Source organism: Capsicum annuum, chromosome 4 (genome assembly GCF_002878395.1).
Source record: "Capsicum annuum cultivar UCD-10X-F1 chromosome 4, UCD10Xv1.1, whole genome shotgun sequence".
NCBI lineage: Eukaryota > Viridiplantae > Streptophyta > Magnoliopsida > Solanales > Solanaceae > Capsicum > Capsicum annuum.
Genome location: NC_061114.1, coordinates 42,613,552 through 42,628,594, shown reverse-complemented (window position 1 = coordinate 42,628,594; position 15,043 = coordinate 42,613,552).

Below are 15,043 nucleotides of genomic sequence, written 5' to 3'. Positions count from 1 at the left end.
AAAAAAGGACATAATTAGTGATATTTATAGTAATATTTTGGACGTTCCTATTTTTTTTGGGGACATATTTGATATGGTAAGAGAAGAATTCTCATAAACATAGAGATTTAATTATTATTTCTTACAATATGTTTTAGTTCTTACCTATATTTTAGGAGTTTTAAATATTTAATTAATTATTTTTTTAATATTACAAAAATAGTAAAAAGATGATTTTGTCTAAAGCAAAAACTTTTGATGAAGGGCAAAAAGTTCAAATAACATTTCTAATGCCCTTTAAACTTTTAATATATTATAATTATAGATATAGATTATAGATTATAGATTATAGATAGATTATAGATAGATTATAGATAGATATAGATTATAGGTTATAGATATAACTTAAACAACATCGTGTCTGATTTAGATCTTCTCTTTTTTTTTTCTTTTATTTTATTCTTATTCATTTTTTTTTGCCTCACGCTGACGCAGCCGTAGATCGGGCCCTGAAAGTCCTCTCTGCGATTTCTTATTTTGATAAAGTAATATGAGGTTAATGATGGCCAAAGATGGTGAGGTTAATGATGGTAAAAGATTGTAATTTTAAATCCATTTTTCAAATGGTCCAGATTTCGCTACTAAAAATATTAGGAATATATTTTAAATAAATTTATTCTAAATATTATAAGTATCATATTAATTTTAGTTTTGTAAGTAGCATTCTCCCAAGAGGGCCGCCACACATCCAACTCAGAGACACCACATCTGTTAGGGTTTTTATCTCGATTTTCTTACTAAATTTGAGTATTAATTTTCTATTGAAATAAAACAAAAGTAATACCACAATTACTTTTATTTTTTCTAAAAGAAAAATATATAACTCTTTCATATTTGGCTAACATCTTTGTTAGAGGAAAGATTTTGGACCTCTATAAATAGAATACCCCCTTCTCATACAACAAAATAGTAGAATTCACAATGTTGTTGTCACGACCCAGAGCTGCCCCTAGTCGTAACACGGTGCTTAAGGCCACGAGTGACCCTAAGCTAACCTATGATCTGGTACCTGTTTGAGCACTGAATAAAATAGTAATAGGATAACATGCGCGGAAGATAATCTGATAAAAATACTGGTACGATGTAATACTGAAAGTTAATTCAACATGTCTGAAACAACTGAATAGACTGAAAACCAATTGACTGTCTATCTATTTGAAAGCCTCTAAAAATCATAAGGAGTTGATGGGACAAACTCTTAACTAACTCCGACTGATTGAATATAAAGAGATGCTGAAGGAACGGTAAAACATGTCATATCCTCGATATAAGAGGATTCACCACTACTGCTGCTGGGTAATGCTGAACTGTCTAAGGATGGTTGGGAAACTGAGCGTCCGAACCTATGTTATAAGATAACATAGCGCAAGAGAAAAGTATGTGGTCAGTACTTTGAATGTACTGGTACGTGAAATAAGGACTAACTGAAATACATATGGCAACTGAACATGGATGCATAAACATGTAAAACTGAGAATACAAGACCAAGTAAAGCATGAACTAAATTTAATCTATAAAACTGACAGACTGAATAATTGAAAACCTGATTACTTGGTCAAGAAAACCTAAACTGATATTGACACGATCCGGCCAGGGGCCTTGTCATAATAGGCATCCCAAGTCCAATCAGAATCGGAGACCACCCCCCGATACCTAACCCAACCAACCTACGTATATCCTGAGTCGGATAAATTCTTAATGAATAATAAGATAGCATTATTGTGTAACCTAAGACTCTAGGATAGGTCTACGACCGAGACCGACCCAAACGAGCATAACCGTCCCAAACCCAACCGGTAACCAATTGAAAAATAAAACCATAAACCAAACCAAGTTTCATAACATAACATAAAAGGATAGAACAGTGAGAAATTTAGTCCAACGGTATCAGTCCCAATACCAATGCCAATACTAAGGCTAACACCAATACTGTTCCCGCCCATTAATGTTCTGGCTTTTGACGAAATATTTTAGGCCTTTTCTTTAGGATAATTATGTGTTTTCAAGCAACCATAGTTGCATTTAACATGGTATTCTAGTTTTTTTGGGGTAAGGACTGAGTGTGGAAGATAACTTGGATAATCTGAGCAAAACAAAGGCAAATTGAGTAGCAACGACTTAGGCGACAGACCGTCAAACTTGTGATGAGCCGTCGGTCTAACCATCGATAAAAATAAGAAGGCATTTACTCTGGACAGCCTGCGATGATCTAGGCAATGAATCGTCGGCCCTGCGATGAACCGTCACCAAAATATAGAAGGCATCAGCATTGAAAGTCCTGCGATGATGCAGGCGATAAACCGTCGATCTTGCGATAGGCCATCGCACTACCCGTTATCCAGAAACAGAACATGGAGTCACTGGACACCCTGCGATGATGCAGGCGATAGAACGTTGGACCTGCGATGGACCATTGCTTGACCCATTTCCCAGAAGCAAAACATGGAGTCACTAGACTCCCTGTGATAATGCAGGTAATGAACCGTCAGACCTGCGATGGATCGTCGCTTAACCCGTCCACCAAATACGGAGAATCTGAGTTTGAATTTTAAAACCCCAGTTCTTGAATCATATAAATACCAAGTATTAGGGTTTATTCCACATCTTTGTCTTCAGCTTCATATTTTTTCTTCTATTGAGAGCTTTGTACTACTTTTCATTGAGATTTGAATCTAGAGATTGAGACGCGATTATTAGCTTTCATATTTTCCACCAAAGATTGAGAAGAACAATATTGTGACTTTTGTAAGTACTCTTTTTAAGCTATTTATAAACATGAATATAGCTTTGATTTCTGACATGGAGATGAGTAGCTAAACTCCCATAACTAGGGTTATGGGAGCCTTGATGTAGAGAACTATTTTGGGGTTATGAATGAGTTTTTTTTCTAAAATCTATCGAATTTGCATGAATCTTTCTTTATTTTAATGATATCTCTTGGTTGTAAACTTGAGAAGTGAGCCATGAACTCCACTTGGCTGATAAGAAGGTGGATGTTGGGAAAAAAGTGATTCACATGAACTCCATAGGTTTACCCTTTGGGTTAATAGGTTGATGCCTTAATAGGATCAACCCTCATGAGAATATTATTGAATAATTCATGGACCCTTTAAGTTCGAGAGAAGTAAAGGGTGAAATACTCATTAGGTTGAGAACCATATGGGTAATCTTTAGAATTCAATAATTCTTGCAATTGGATACATAAGTTAGAATTCGAGCACAAACTCAAAACCCTAATTGTTTGAATATCTTGGTGAGCATAACTCTAGTTAATTTATTCTCATTGGAACTACATCTACATTTACTCTCAGTAGCTGGGCTTTTGTGTAACACCAATACAAAATAACACTGTTAACATTTCCAAACCCCCTTTATTTTGGAGCCTTAGATCAATAGTCTAATAACATGCACAATACTTTATGAACACAGTATTACCTGTGGGATTCGATACCTAACCCAGTTGGGTTCTATATTTGATAGCGACTGCTTACTCTATCGTAAGAGAGTTGTAATTTGACATATCAAATTTTGGTGCCATTGCCGGGAAATACAGTTGTCAATTAAGTTTGTGGTTGTTAATTGACCTTTGGTCAAGTTTCCTAAATTTTACTTTTGTTTGTTGTTTTTATTTGTATAGGGGAATTGCTGTGTATGCCAAGTACATGGAGATCGGGTGCACCATTATTACTAATATACCTAAAATCGCAACTTATTGGCATAATAATAGAACCCCAAGATGCTGAGACACTAGCCGCATTAGCTAGAGCTCAACTGAATCAGCAGAATGATGGCCAGTAGGCATGTCATCCTAACCCTAACGATGATGATTTATGAGATGATGACTTGTTAGATCCTGCTAATCGAAGGCGTGCAGAGAATGTAGCTGCACCAGTGAACAGAAATATGAACAGAAACTGTCCTTTCAAGGCGAGACCTAATCGTCAAGCTGTTCAATTTGATCTTAATGATGATAAATATGGAATGGATGGAGTTGGTGCCAATAGCTCCAGGAGAAAAGTTTAATATTACTAGCACAATGATTCAACTCCTTCACCTGAAGGGGTTGTTTGGTGGACTCCCGGGAGATGATCCCAATATGCATTTAGTGAATTTTGTTACTATTTGCAAGTCCTTTGATAACCCAGGAGTGGTACAGAATGCCATCTACCTGCGGTTATTTCCATTGTCTCTGTCTGGAGAGGCAACATTGTGGCTTAATGAGTTAACGCCCGATTCGACAACCAATTGGAGGCAATTGAAAGAGGCTTTCCTAGAAAGGTTCTTTCCACCTTCCAGAAGTGTACATTTGAGGGACGAGATCAATAACTTTAGGTAGCTCCCAACCGAAGCCCTTCATAAGACATGGGAGAGGTTCAAAAAAAAGTTGACGCAGTATCTGAACCATAATATGATAGATATTCATCTGATAGAGACTCTTTATCAGGCTTTAAACTCTATTACGAAGCCAGTTATTGATAATGCTGCAGGGGGATCATTTGTGGATCTCACATTTTAGGAGGCCTCAGAGATGCTTGACCGGATGACCAAATAAAGCAGAGCTTGGCATACCAGGGATTCTGTGGTAGCAAGTTCTGCTACGTCTGTTGGCATGACTATGGAGTAATATAAGAAAGAGAAAGAACGTGATCAAGACATGGCACACTTGAAGATGCAGATGAATATGTTGACCAAGCTTCTATTATCTGCAAAGACTAAAAAAGTGAAGGCTGTTACGGCTAAAGGTAGAGATAATTCTAATTTGAAAGAAGAGGCTAACTATTTGAATAATCAGGGGGGTTTCCGAGGCAACAACAAAGGAAATCAAGGTCAGAACTACTACGACAAAGCTGGTTATAAGGATAGGGAGCAAGGAAATTGGAAAGGTAAAAATGATAGAAGTAGACTATATGTACCTCCCAAAAGTAGAGATAGTTCTGCAACTAGCTCTTGCAAGATGTCCATAGAGGATATGATGGAGAAATTATTAAAGGGAGTTGAAGCTACCAACTCTAGAGTGACTACCATGAAGAGCGATTTATCTTCTATGAGTCAGTTAGTGAACTCGCACTCTACGTTTATCAAGTAGTTGGAGTAATAAATAAGCCAGCTCTCGGCAGCTTTGAATCATAGAAAGACTGGAACATTACCAAGTGACACCATTCAGAACCCATAAAATAATGGCTCTATAATGCCCCATAAAATCCTCTTCTAGTCTGAGCCTTAGAGCGTATTTGGAAAAGCAAAAATCTGAGTCAAAATATTTTGAAAATATCCTCCCAAGTATGAAATACTGTGAATCGTGTGGGAATATATTTGAGCATGAATTAAGATCATAGAGGTCCCCTAACTTATGGACGAGTTGATAACTTTCCTATCGTTCAAGTTTTAGTGACTGAAAATTTAGGTCAACTTTAATCGACCATAACTTGTTATTTATGAAGAACTGGGTGGCTTTCTATATATCAAATAAAATATCTTTGAATTAGCTTTTCAACGATACCAATTTTTCCTAAATCCAATATCGGAGGAAAGATTTCCCATTTTACTCCAGCATGTCAAGCTAGAAAACAGTATGACGACGTCGTCACATTTTGACGATATTTTTTGATGACGTCATCAGCCCTGGGCAGAAAATCAAGAATTGGACCCCTTTTGTGATGACCATTCATGACGGCCTATTACGGACCTGATGGCCTATCACGGATGGCGTCAAGAATATTTTTTCCAGCAATTCAAGGGCATTTTTGCAAGGGTATTTTGGTCATTTCCTACTTTTTTGAGCCTCTATAAATATGAGGAACCCTCATTCAAACCCTAATTTCTCCATTTCTCTTCCAATTCTCTAAAGAGAGAATATCTAGGGTTTCAAATCAAGAACCTTAATCCTCCAAAAATTCATCCATAAATCTTTAAGCTTTCTTCAAGAATCAAGTTCCTCATAGTGTGGGCTTCAAGAATTTATTTATTTCAAGTGTGGATAAAGTTTCAAGCACTAAATTTCATCCAATTTCAAAGGTTAAGGTATGTAGATGTTGATTCTTGGGCCCCTTTCATTCAAGAACCCTTTTTAAAACTAAAAGATTTTTATGTTTGTGAGTTGTTAATGATTTGTATGAGTTGAAATGGATGTTTAATGTGTTGTTGATTTTTGATTTATGTTTGCCTACAAAATTTATGAGCTTTGATCCTAGTATGTGGAATTCATGTGATGTTTGTGATAGACCCTTTTAAAGTTGTTTTTTCATGTGATGTGTTCATTACTTTTGGGTGTAGAAATGGTTGAATAAGTGAAGAACGTTCCCCATAGGTTTGATAAAGAGCTTAGGTGAAGCATAAGAGCCACTATAGTATGTTGAATAGGAAACCCCAAATTGTGAGCTAGTCCATGCATGCCTTAGTGAGTGAAATGTGCCAAGATAGCATGAAATCCCCAAGTAGGTGTAAAATCGGTCGTGTCTAATGGTTGTTGAAAGACCTTAGTGAAGAAGTCGAGATATGATGGTTGTAAATTTTTTGATTTTGTGCTCTTTGATATATGCTAAGCTTTTAATATATGTTAAGTGGTTAGCAAGTAAATAGTGACGTGTTAGCATAAAGTTTCCCCTAAATCAAGTGATATCCAAATACATGACAAGACCGATATAGGTATGAAGTACTTGATGTAAGATCTTATTGAATGGAGTATAATCTAATAGCATGTCTTCCCTAGGCTATTATATGATAGTGAACCAATATTGATGATCCTTAAAGGTTTGGAGTGACCCTTTGGTGGTTGTGATGATGAATAGAGGTCTATATTTCCTAAATGCTTAATGCGATGTCCTACGGATCTTGAGAGGGAAAGTATGTTATGATTCCCAACTACTTGAAGTGATTCTTTAATGATTGTGATAATACATGAATGATTGTAATGATGAATGAATGCTTGTAATGATGATTAAATAATTGTAGTGATGAATGGATGACCGTGATGATGCATGAATGATTTGTGATGAAGAATGATTATGTATTAATTTTATGTTGTCGAGTCCTGGGGATATTTATACTAAAAAATAGAGCTGTTGTCTAGAGCCCGTGTCAGTTTCTCAATAATTCCAATCAAGCCATGATTCTCAGAACTCAATGAACTATAAAACTCTATATCCTCAGACAAGTGTGAAGCTTTATAAAGCTCAGTAATCTCAGTTATCTCTGTATCACTAGTAATCTAGCCTCAGACCTGTAATCAACTCAGTTAATAGTATTCAAGTTATTCAATCCTAATCTAAGAAGCGATTTGAGTAATCTATTCAAGCTCTGTATCATCAGTCAGATAGCATGATTTGATATCTTTTCTATCAGATATGGAACTAAGTGATCTCAGTGTAACTCAGTCAGACCTTTTGAGTTATATGATCAGTGTTAGATTCAGTCAGCCAGTGTTTAGTTGAGAATTCAGTTTTGAGTCTTTCAATTGGGAGTAGAAACTAGCACTGAGCGAGCTCACAGATGGGAACTCACCTACTAGTAGAGGGTGTGATTCATAGAAGCAATCCTTGTGCTCCAAAACTACATAGCCAGCGTAGGTTGAGACATCACACCGGTTAGTTGAGGGTGGATGAGATATATCATACCTGCTAGATGAGGGTAGATGAGATGGCTTGACCTTCTAGATGAGGGCTTCACTGTTCTCGTTTGAGGACCTGCTAGATGAGGGTCACATAGAGTAGTCTTTACCAGTGGCACGGTAAGACACCCTTCCAACTGGGGCACAGGTTGGAATTCACATGTGGTAGGTTAGGGCATATTAATTAACTGACTACTTCCCACAGTTTCAGTTTCAAATTCAGTCTCAGTTTTAGAATCAGTCTTTAGAAATCCAGACTATCAGATACAGTCATCTATCATTGTGAGGAACTCAGATAATTCCATTGATTTATGGGCTATCCCATCAAATAGACTTGGTCTCACATACAGTTATTTGATATTATATTTAGAGATATGCTATCATATAGGCTTGATCACAGTATCAGATTTTTATTGAGTATTCTTATTGTCAGATTCAGATATAATCATATTTCTTATCATTGATAAAGCTTCCGAAATCATTTATTAGAAAGGTTGATCTCTAATCCTGTCAGTCGAAAGCAGTAAGTACAAGAATTCAGTCATTGATATAAACATATTCAGATCCTCAGTTATCAGTATAAGATGAGTCAGTGATTCAGTATCTCAGTATTAGTAGTGAGTTCAGTCTGCAGTAAAGTAGTCTATGAGTTTCAGTATCTAGAGTTGTGATAATTTTGTTCATGTTCTGTGCACTCATGTATGTGTTCTCATGCGACATTTTCATGATTATTTAGTTTAGATATTGTGCATGCATAAACCCTTGCATTAGTCTACCCCGTCTATATACTCGGTACATTTTTGTACCGATGCATTTTTGCTATGGTGTTTTATTTGACACCTTAGGTTCAGAGGCACAGGATCTAGTTTATCCTCAGCAGTTTGGTTCCAGTCAGCAGCAGTAGCAATGAGTCTTCTTCTTTCGAGGAAGAGTCTCAGTTTACTACTATTGTTTTAGACTTTGTTTATTTTCTGTTGACGGAGTTAGTTGGGGACATGTCCCATCAACTCCATAGTTTAGACAATTAGAGGCTTTTCAAATGGATGTATTAGTATTCAGTTTTTAGTTTTGAGTATGTATAGATATGTTGAACCTTATGGCACGTTTCCATATTTTTTCAGATATTATGCAGTGTATAGGTACAGATATCAGAAAAGGGTTTGCTTGTGGTCCTTTAGGTCTATAAGCACCGTGTGACATCTCGAGATGAGATCTCGGGGCATTACAAACTTGGTATCAGAGCCTAAGGTTCAAAGTGTCTTAGGGAGTCTGAAAAGCCGCATCTAGTAGAGTCTTGTACATGGGTATGTAGCACGCCACATTTATGTACAAAAGGCTATAGGATGTACTTAGGAGTAGTTTCCCTTCTTTTAGTATTTATATCGTGCGAGTGAGCATGAGCTCAAGTTGATTCTCAGTCTAATCCACTTGTTTCTTCCAATTACAGAGTATGCCTCCTTGCAGAGATTTTGTCCTTGGGGTAGATGACCAGCCCCCACAGCCAATAGATCCTGAGAATGAGGGTGTGTCGCATGTAGAGTTTAGAGCTACATTCACTACCTTAGCCCAGCCAATAGCTGCTCAGAATAGTTTGCAGAACGTTGTCCTATCTAGGCTTTTAGCTGACACTCAGCAAAATAAGGGAAGAGAGCATAGGATGGATTAGAGGACTAGAACCAATAAATCTACGCCAAGATTAAGGAGTAGTAACCACTCCCAATTCCATCTGAGATCCTCAGCACCAGTTTCTCTATTAGTCCAGGCACCGGTACCTAAACCTAAGAATGCTAGTTGAGAAGAAGCATCAAGCTCTAAGTCACTAGGTCATGGGAAGAGTGTTCTTACTTACCCGTGTTACGAAAAGTGTAGTAGGCAGCACAGGAGTGTATGTAGAGCCGAAAGTAGAGGGTATTCTGGATGTGGTAGGCTAGTCCATAAGTTACGAGAGTGTAGAATACTAGCTCATAGGGGTAGAGATTCGCGCCAGTAGGAAGCCACTTCCAGTACTACTAGTGGTGTTCATAGTCATCCACATTATGGAGAGTATGGCAGGAGTAACCAAGGTATGTGTAGATCCAGTAGCAATGTGTGTTTTGGGTGCGGTGAATCAGGCCATAGAATGTGAGAATCTTGAGTACTGACTCAAAGAGGTAGACTTCAGGCACTTCAGACTCTTCTTGATCGAAAAGGATTCCTTGAAATAGACCCGGGTAAGTTATGAGCCCTTCTTCTTTATAATATGAATTGTTAGGTACTTTGCTTCCATTTTGAGCTTATATGTTAGCATGACTCATGCATAAGTTTTAGATCTTGATCGGTCAATCATGACCCAGTTGTAGGTGCTCCGCGCACCTCTTCAGTATTTTAGCAAAGTATGTTTAGAGGGACATAGAGTCCCAAGGGGGAGATAGCCCATGGTATTATGATGTTGAATGCCATTAGATTCATCCAGATGCATGTTCCGATCTTCTTTATGAAATTAGCATCAGTTGTCATTGCATTGTCAATCATTATTGCATTGTCAGTCATGCTTTCAAAAGTCAGCTTAGCCGGACATTCATGCATTAGATATGCACATTCAGTAGAAAGAATTCAGCTTGTCAGCGTGTGTTCAGTCGTGTATTCATGAGATTATCCTAGTTATGAGTCCATGCATCAGATATGTATGTGTATTATGAGAATTCAGCTATGAGTATCATCAGTCTAGTATTCCATGCATCGTATCTTCATGCCCAGTGTGAGAACTCTATATGTCAGTCATTCCAGTTGCGTAGTCTTGATATCAGATGTTTCTATTTCTTGAGTAATTTATGTTGATCCGTATTCTCAGTCTATCAAGTGACATTCGAGTACAAATGTTCTCAAGGGGGAGATAGTGTAATGCCCCGCAAAATCCTTTTCTAGTTTGAGCTTTAGAGCGTATTTGGTAAAGCAAAAATCTGAGTCAAAATGTTTTGAAAATATCCTCTCAAGTATGAAATACTTTGAAAAGTGTGGGAATATATTTGAGAATGAATTAAGATCATAAAGGTCCCCTAACTTAAGGACGAGTTGAAAACTTTCCTAGCGTTCAAGTTTTAGTGACTGTCAAAATTTAAGTCAACTTCAATTGACTATAACTTGTTGTATATGAATAAATGGGTGGCTTTATATATATTAATTTAAATATCTTTGAATTATCTTTCCAACAATACCAATTTCGTCTAAATACGATATCGGAGCAAAGAGTTATGCCCATTTTACTCCAGCATGTCAAGCTGGAAAACGGTGATGATGTTTCTGACTGGCTATCACGTTTTTGATGACCTTTTTGACAACGTCATCGTATTTTGATGACATTTATGATGACGTCATCAGCCTTGGGCAGAAAATCAAGAATTGGACCCCTTTTGTGATGACCATTCGTGATGGTCTATCACGGACCTGACGGCCTGTCACAGATGACGTCAAGAACATTTTTTCCAGCAATTCAAGGGTATTTTTGCAAGGATATTTTGGTCGTTGCTCACTTTTTTTGAGCCTCTATAAATATGAGGAACCCTCATTCAAACCCTAATTTCTCCATTTCTCTTCCAATTCTCTAAAGAGAGAATATCTAGGGTTTCAATTCAAGAACCTTAATCCTCCAAATATTCATCCATAAGTCTTCAAGCTTTCTTCAAGAATCAACTTCCTCATAGTGTGGGCTTCAAGAAATTATTTATTTCAAGTGTGGATAACGTTTCAAGCACTAAAGTTCATCCAATTTCAAAGGTTAAGGTATGTAGATGTTGATTCTTGGGTCCCTTTCATCCAAGAAGCTCAAGAACTCTTTTTGAAACTCAAAGATTTTTATGTTTATGAGTTGTTAATCATTTGTATGAGTTGAAATGGATGTTTAATGTGTTGTTAAGTTTTGGTTTATGTTTTCCTACAAAATTTATAAGCTTTGACCCTAGTATGTGGAATTTATGTGATGTTTGTGATAGACCCTATTGAAGTTGTTTTTCTATGTGATGTGTTCATGACTTTTGGGTATAGAAATGGTTGAATAAGTGAAGAACGTTCCCCATAGGTTTGATAAAGATCTTAGGTGAAGCATAAGGGCCACTATAATATGTTGAATAGGAAACCCCAAATTGTGAGCTAGTCCATGCATGCCTTAGTGAGTGAAATGTGCCAAGATAGCATGAAATCCCCAAGTAGGGGTAAAATCGGTCGTGTCTAATGGTTGTTGAAAGACCTTAGTGAACAAGTCGAGATATGATGGTTGTATATTTTCTGATTTTGTGCTCTTTGATAAATGCTAAGCTTTTAATACATGTCAAGTGATTAGCAAGTAAATAGTGACGTGTTAGCATGAAGTTTCCCCTAAATCAAGTGATATCCAAATACATGAGAAGACCAATATAGGTATGAAGTACTTGATGTAAGATCTTATTGAATGGGGTATAATCTAATAACATGTCTTTCTTAGGCTAGTATATGATAGTGAACCGATGTTGATATCCTTAAAGGTTTGGAGTGACCCTTTGGTGGTTGTGATGATAAATAGTGGTCTCCAGAAGCAATCCTTGTGCTCCAGAACTACGTAGAAAGCGTAGGTTGAGACATCACATCGTTAGTTAAGGGAGGATAAGAGACATTATACCTATTAGATGAGGGTAGATGAGGTGGCTTGACATGCTAGATGAGGTCTCCACCATTCTCGTTTGAGGACCTGCTAGATGAGGGTCACATAGATTTGTCTTTACCAGTGGCGCGGTAATGACACCCTTCCAACTGTGGCATAGGTTGGACCCCACATATGGTAGGTTGGGGCATGTAGTGAGTTCAGTTTCAGATTCAGTCTCAGTTTCAGAATCAGTCTTTAGAAATCTAGACTATCTGATACAGTCATCTATCATTGTAAGGAACTCAGATAGTTTCATTGATTTATGGGCTATCCCATCAGACAGACTTGGCCTCACATACAGTTATTTGATGTTATATTCAGAGATATGCTGTCAGATAGGCTTGATCATAGTATTAGATTTCTATTGAGTATTTTTGTTGTCAGATTTAGATATAATCATATTTCTTATCATTATAAAGCTTCCAAAATTATCTGTTAGAAAGGTTGATCTCTAATCCTATCATTCAAAAGTAGTAAGTCCAAGAATTCAGTCATTGATGTAAGCACATCTAGATCCTCAGTTATCAATATCAAATGAGTCAGTGATTCAGTATCTCAGTGTCAGTAGTGAGTTCAGTCTGCAGTAAAGTGGTATCTGAGTTTCAGTATCTAGAGTTGCGATAATTGTGTTCATGTTGTGCATTCATGTATGTGTTTGCATGCGACATTTTCATGATTATTCAATTTAGATATTGTGCATGCATGAAACCTTGATTAGCCTACCCCATTAATATACTCGGTATATTTTTGTACTGACGCATTTGCGCTATGGTGTTTTATTTGACACTATAGGTTCAGAGGCACAAGATCCAGTTTATCCTCAACAGTTTAGTCCCAGTCAGCAACAGTAGCAGTAAGTCCTCTTCTTTTGAGGACGAGTATCAGTTTACTACTATTGTTGTAGACTCTGTTTATTTTCTATTGACGGAGTTAGTTGGGGACATGTACCATTAAATTCACAGTTTAGACAGTTAGAGGCTTTTCAGACGGATGTATTAGTTTTCAGTTTTTAGTTTTGAGTATGTATAGATGTGTTGAACCTTATGGCAAGTTTCCATATTTTTTTAGATATTATATAGTGTACAGGAACAGATATCAGAAAAGGGTTGCTTGTGGTCCTTCGAGTCCATAAGCACCGTGTGACGTCTTGGGATGGGATCTCTGAGCATTACAGGCTCTTATATGGCTATCATTACTAGAAGTGGTAAGATATAAGAAGGCCCTCCTATAGGTAAGCCTGCGGTTGATATTGTAGCCGATGATGTTGAAAAAATAGAGATTTATCATCCGGTGAAGTATGGGAAATCGGATGAGGTTATTGATGACACACCATCCAATAGCCAGTAGGTTGATGAGTTGAAGAAGAATAAGGAAAAGGAGGATGAAGTGGTGGTTACAACTCTTCCAAAGCCAGCTCCTCCATTTTCTTATCGGTTGAAGAGGAAAACCAACGACACTAAGTTCAACAAATTCATGGCTATGCTGAAGCAGTTAACAATTAATCTACCACTGGTGGAGGCATTAGAGTAAATACCTGGGTACGCAAAGTTCATAAAAGACCTCGTCACAAAGAAGTGGTCGGTAAGTTTTGAGCCGATAGACAATTTTTATCATTGTGGTGCTATTTCCACAAGGTCTCTGGTTCAAAAATAGGCGGATCTAGGAGCATTTACTATCCCATGTACTATTGGGCCGCTTGACTTTGCTAAATCTCTTTGTTACTTGGGGCTAGCATCAATCTGATGCCACTAGCTGTGTATAAAAAGTTGGGTTGAGAGACTCTACACCCACCAACATGTGACTGGTGATGGCGGATAGGTCAGTAAAATGACCTGTTGGTATTTTGTTTGATGTGTTGGTGAAGGTTGCTAGTTTCATATTTCATGTGGATTTTGTTATTCTAGAATGTGAGGTGGATTTCGAGGTGTCCATAATCTTGGGTCAACCTTTCCTCACAACTAGAAGTGTGCTGATTGATTTGCAAGCTAATGAGCTCTTATTCAGGCTAAATGATAAAGTGGTACGATTTGATGTGTGCCAATCAATGAAGCAGCAGAAAGAAATGAGTGTGTTTTCTATTATAGATGTCTATTATGAGGAAGAGCAGGAAGTGCCGATAGAAGAGAAATTTGTTGTTGAAACCTTGGCTGCAGTGTTGATAAATTTTGATCAGGATGGTATAGAAGATTATAAGGAGACTGTATGTTCCTTAATGGGCATGGGTTCTTACTCATATGCCCCCAAGAAGTTGGACTTGGACTTAGAAAATCATCTTAGTCGACCTGCTAAGCCTTCTATAGAAGAACCATCTGTCCTGGAGCTGAAAGAGTTACCCAGTCAATTGAGGTATGTGTTCCTGGGAAGTGGGAATTCACTACCTATTATTATTGCAGCTGAACTGGGTGAGCAGCAAGTGGAAGCACTTATTTTGGTGCTTCAAAGATACAAAAGAGCAATAGGTTGGATTATTACTGATATTATTGGTATTCTTCCTGGCATCTGCACTCATAAGATACAACTTGAGGAAGAGTGTACTGCTACCATTGAGCATCAATACCGACTTAACCCACCAATGCAAGAGGTGGTTAAGAAGGAAATTATTAAGTGGCTAGATGCAGGAGTGGTTTATCCTATTTTTGACAGTAAATGAGTGAGCCCGGTTCAATGTGTGCCCAAGAAAGGGGGCATGATTGTTGTTGCAAATGAAAAGAACGAGTTGATTCCTCTCAAGACTATGACTGGTT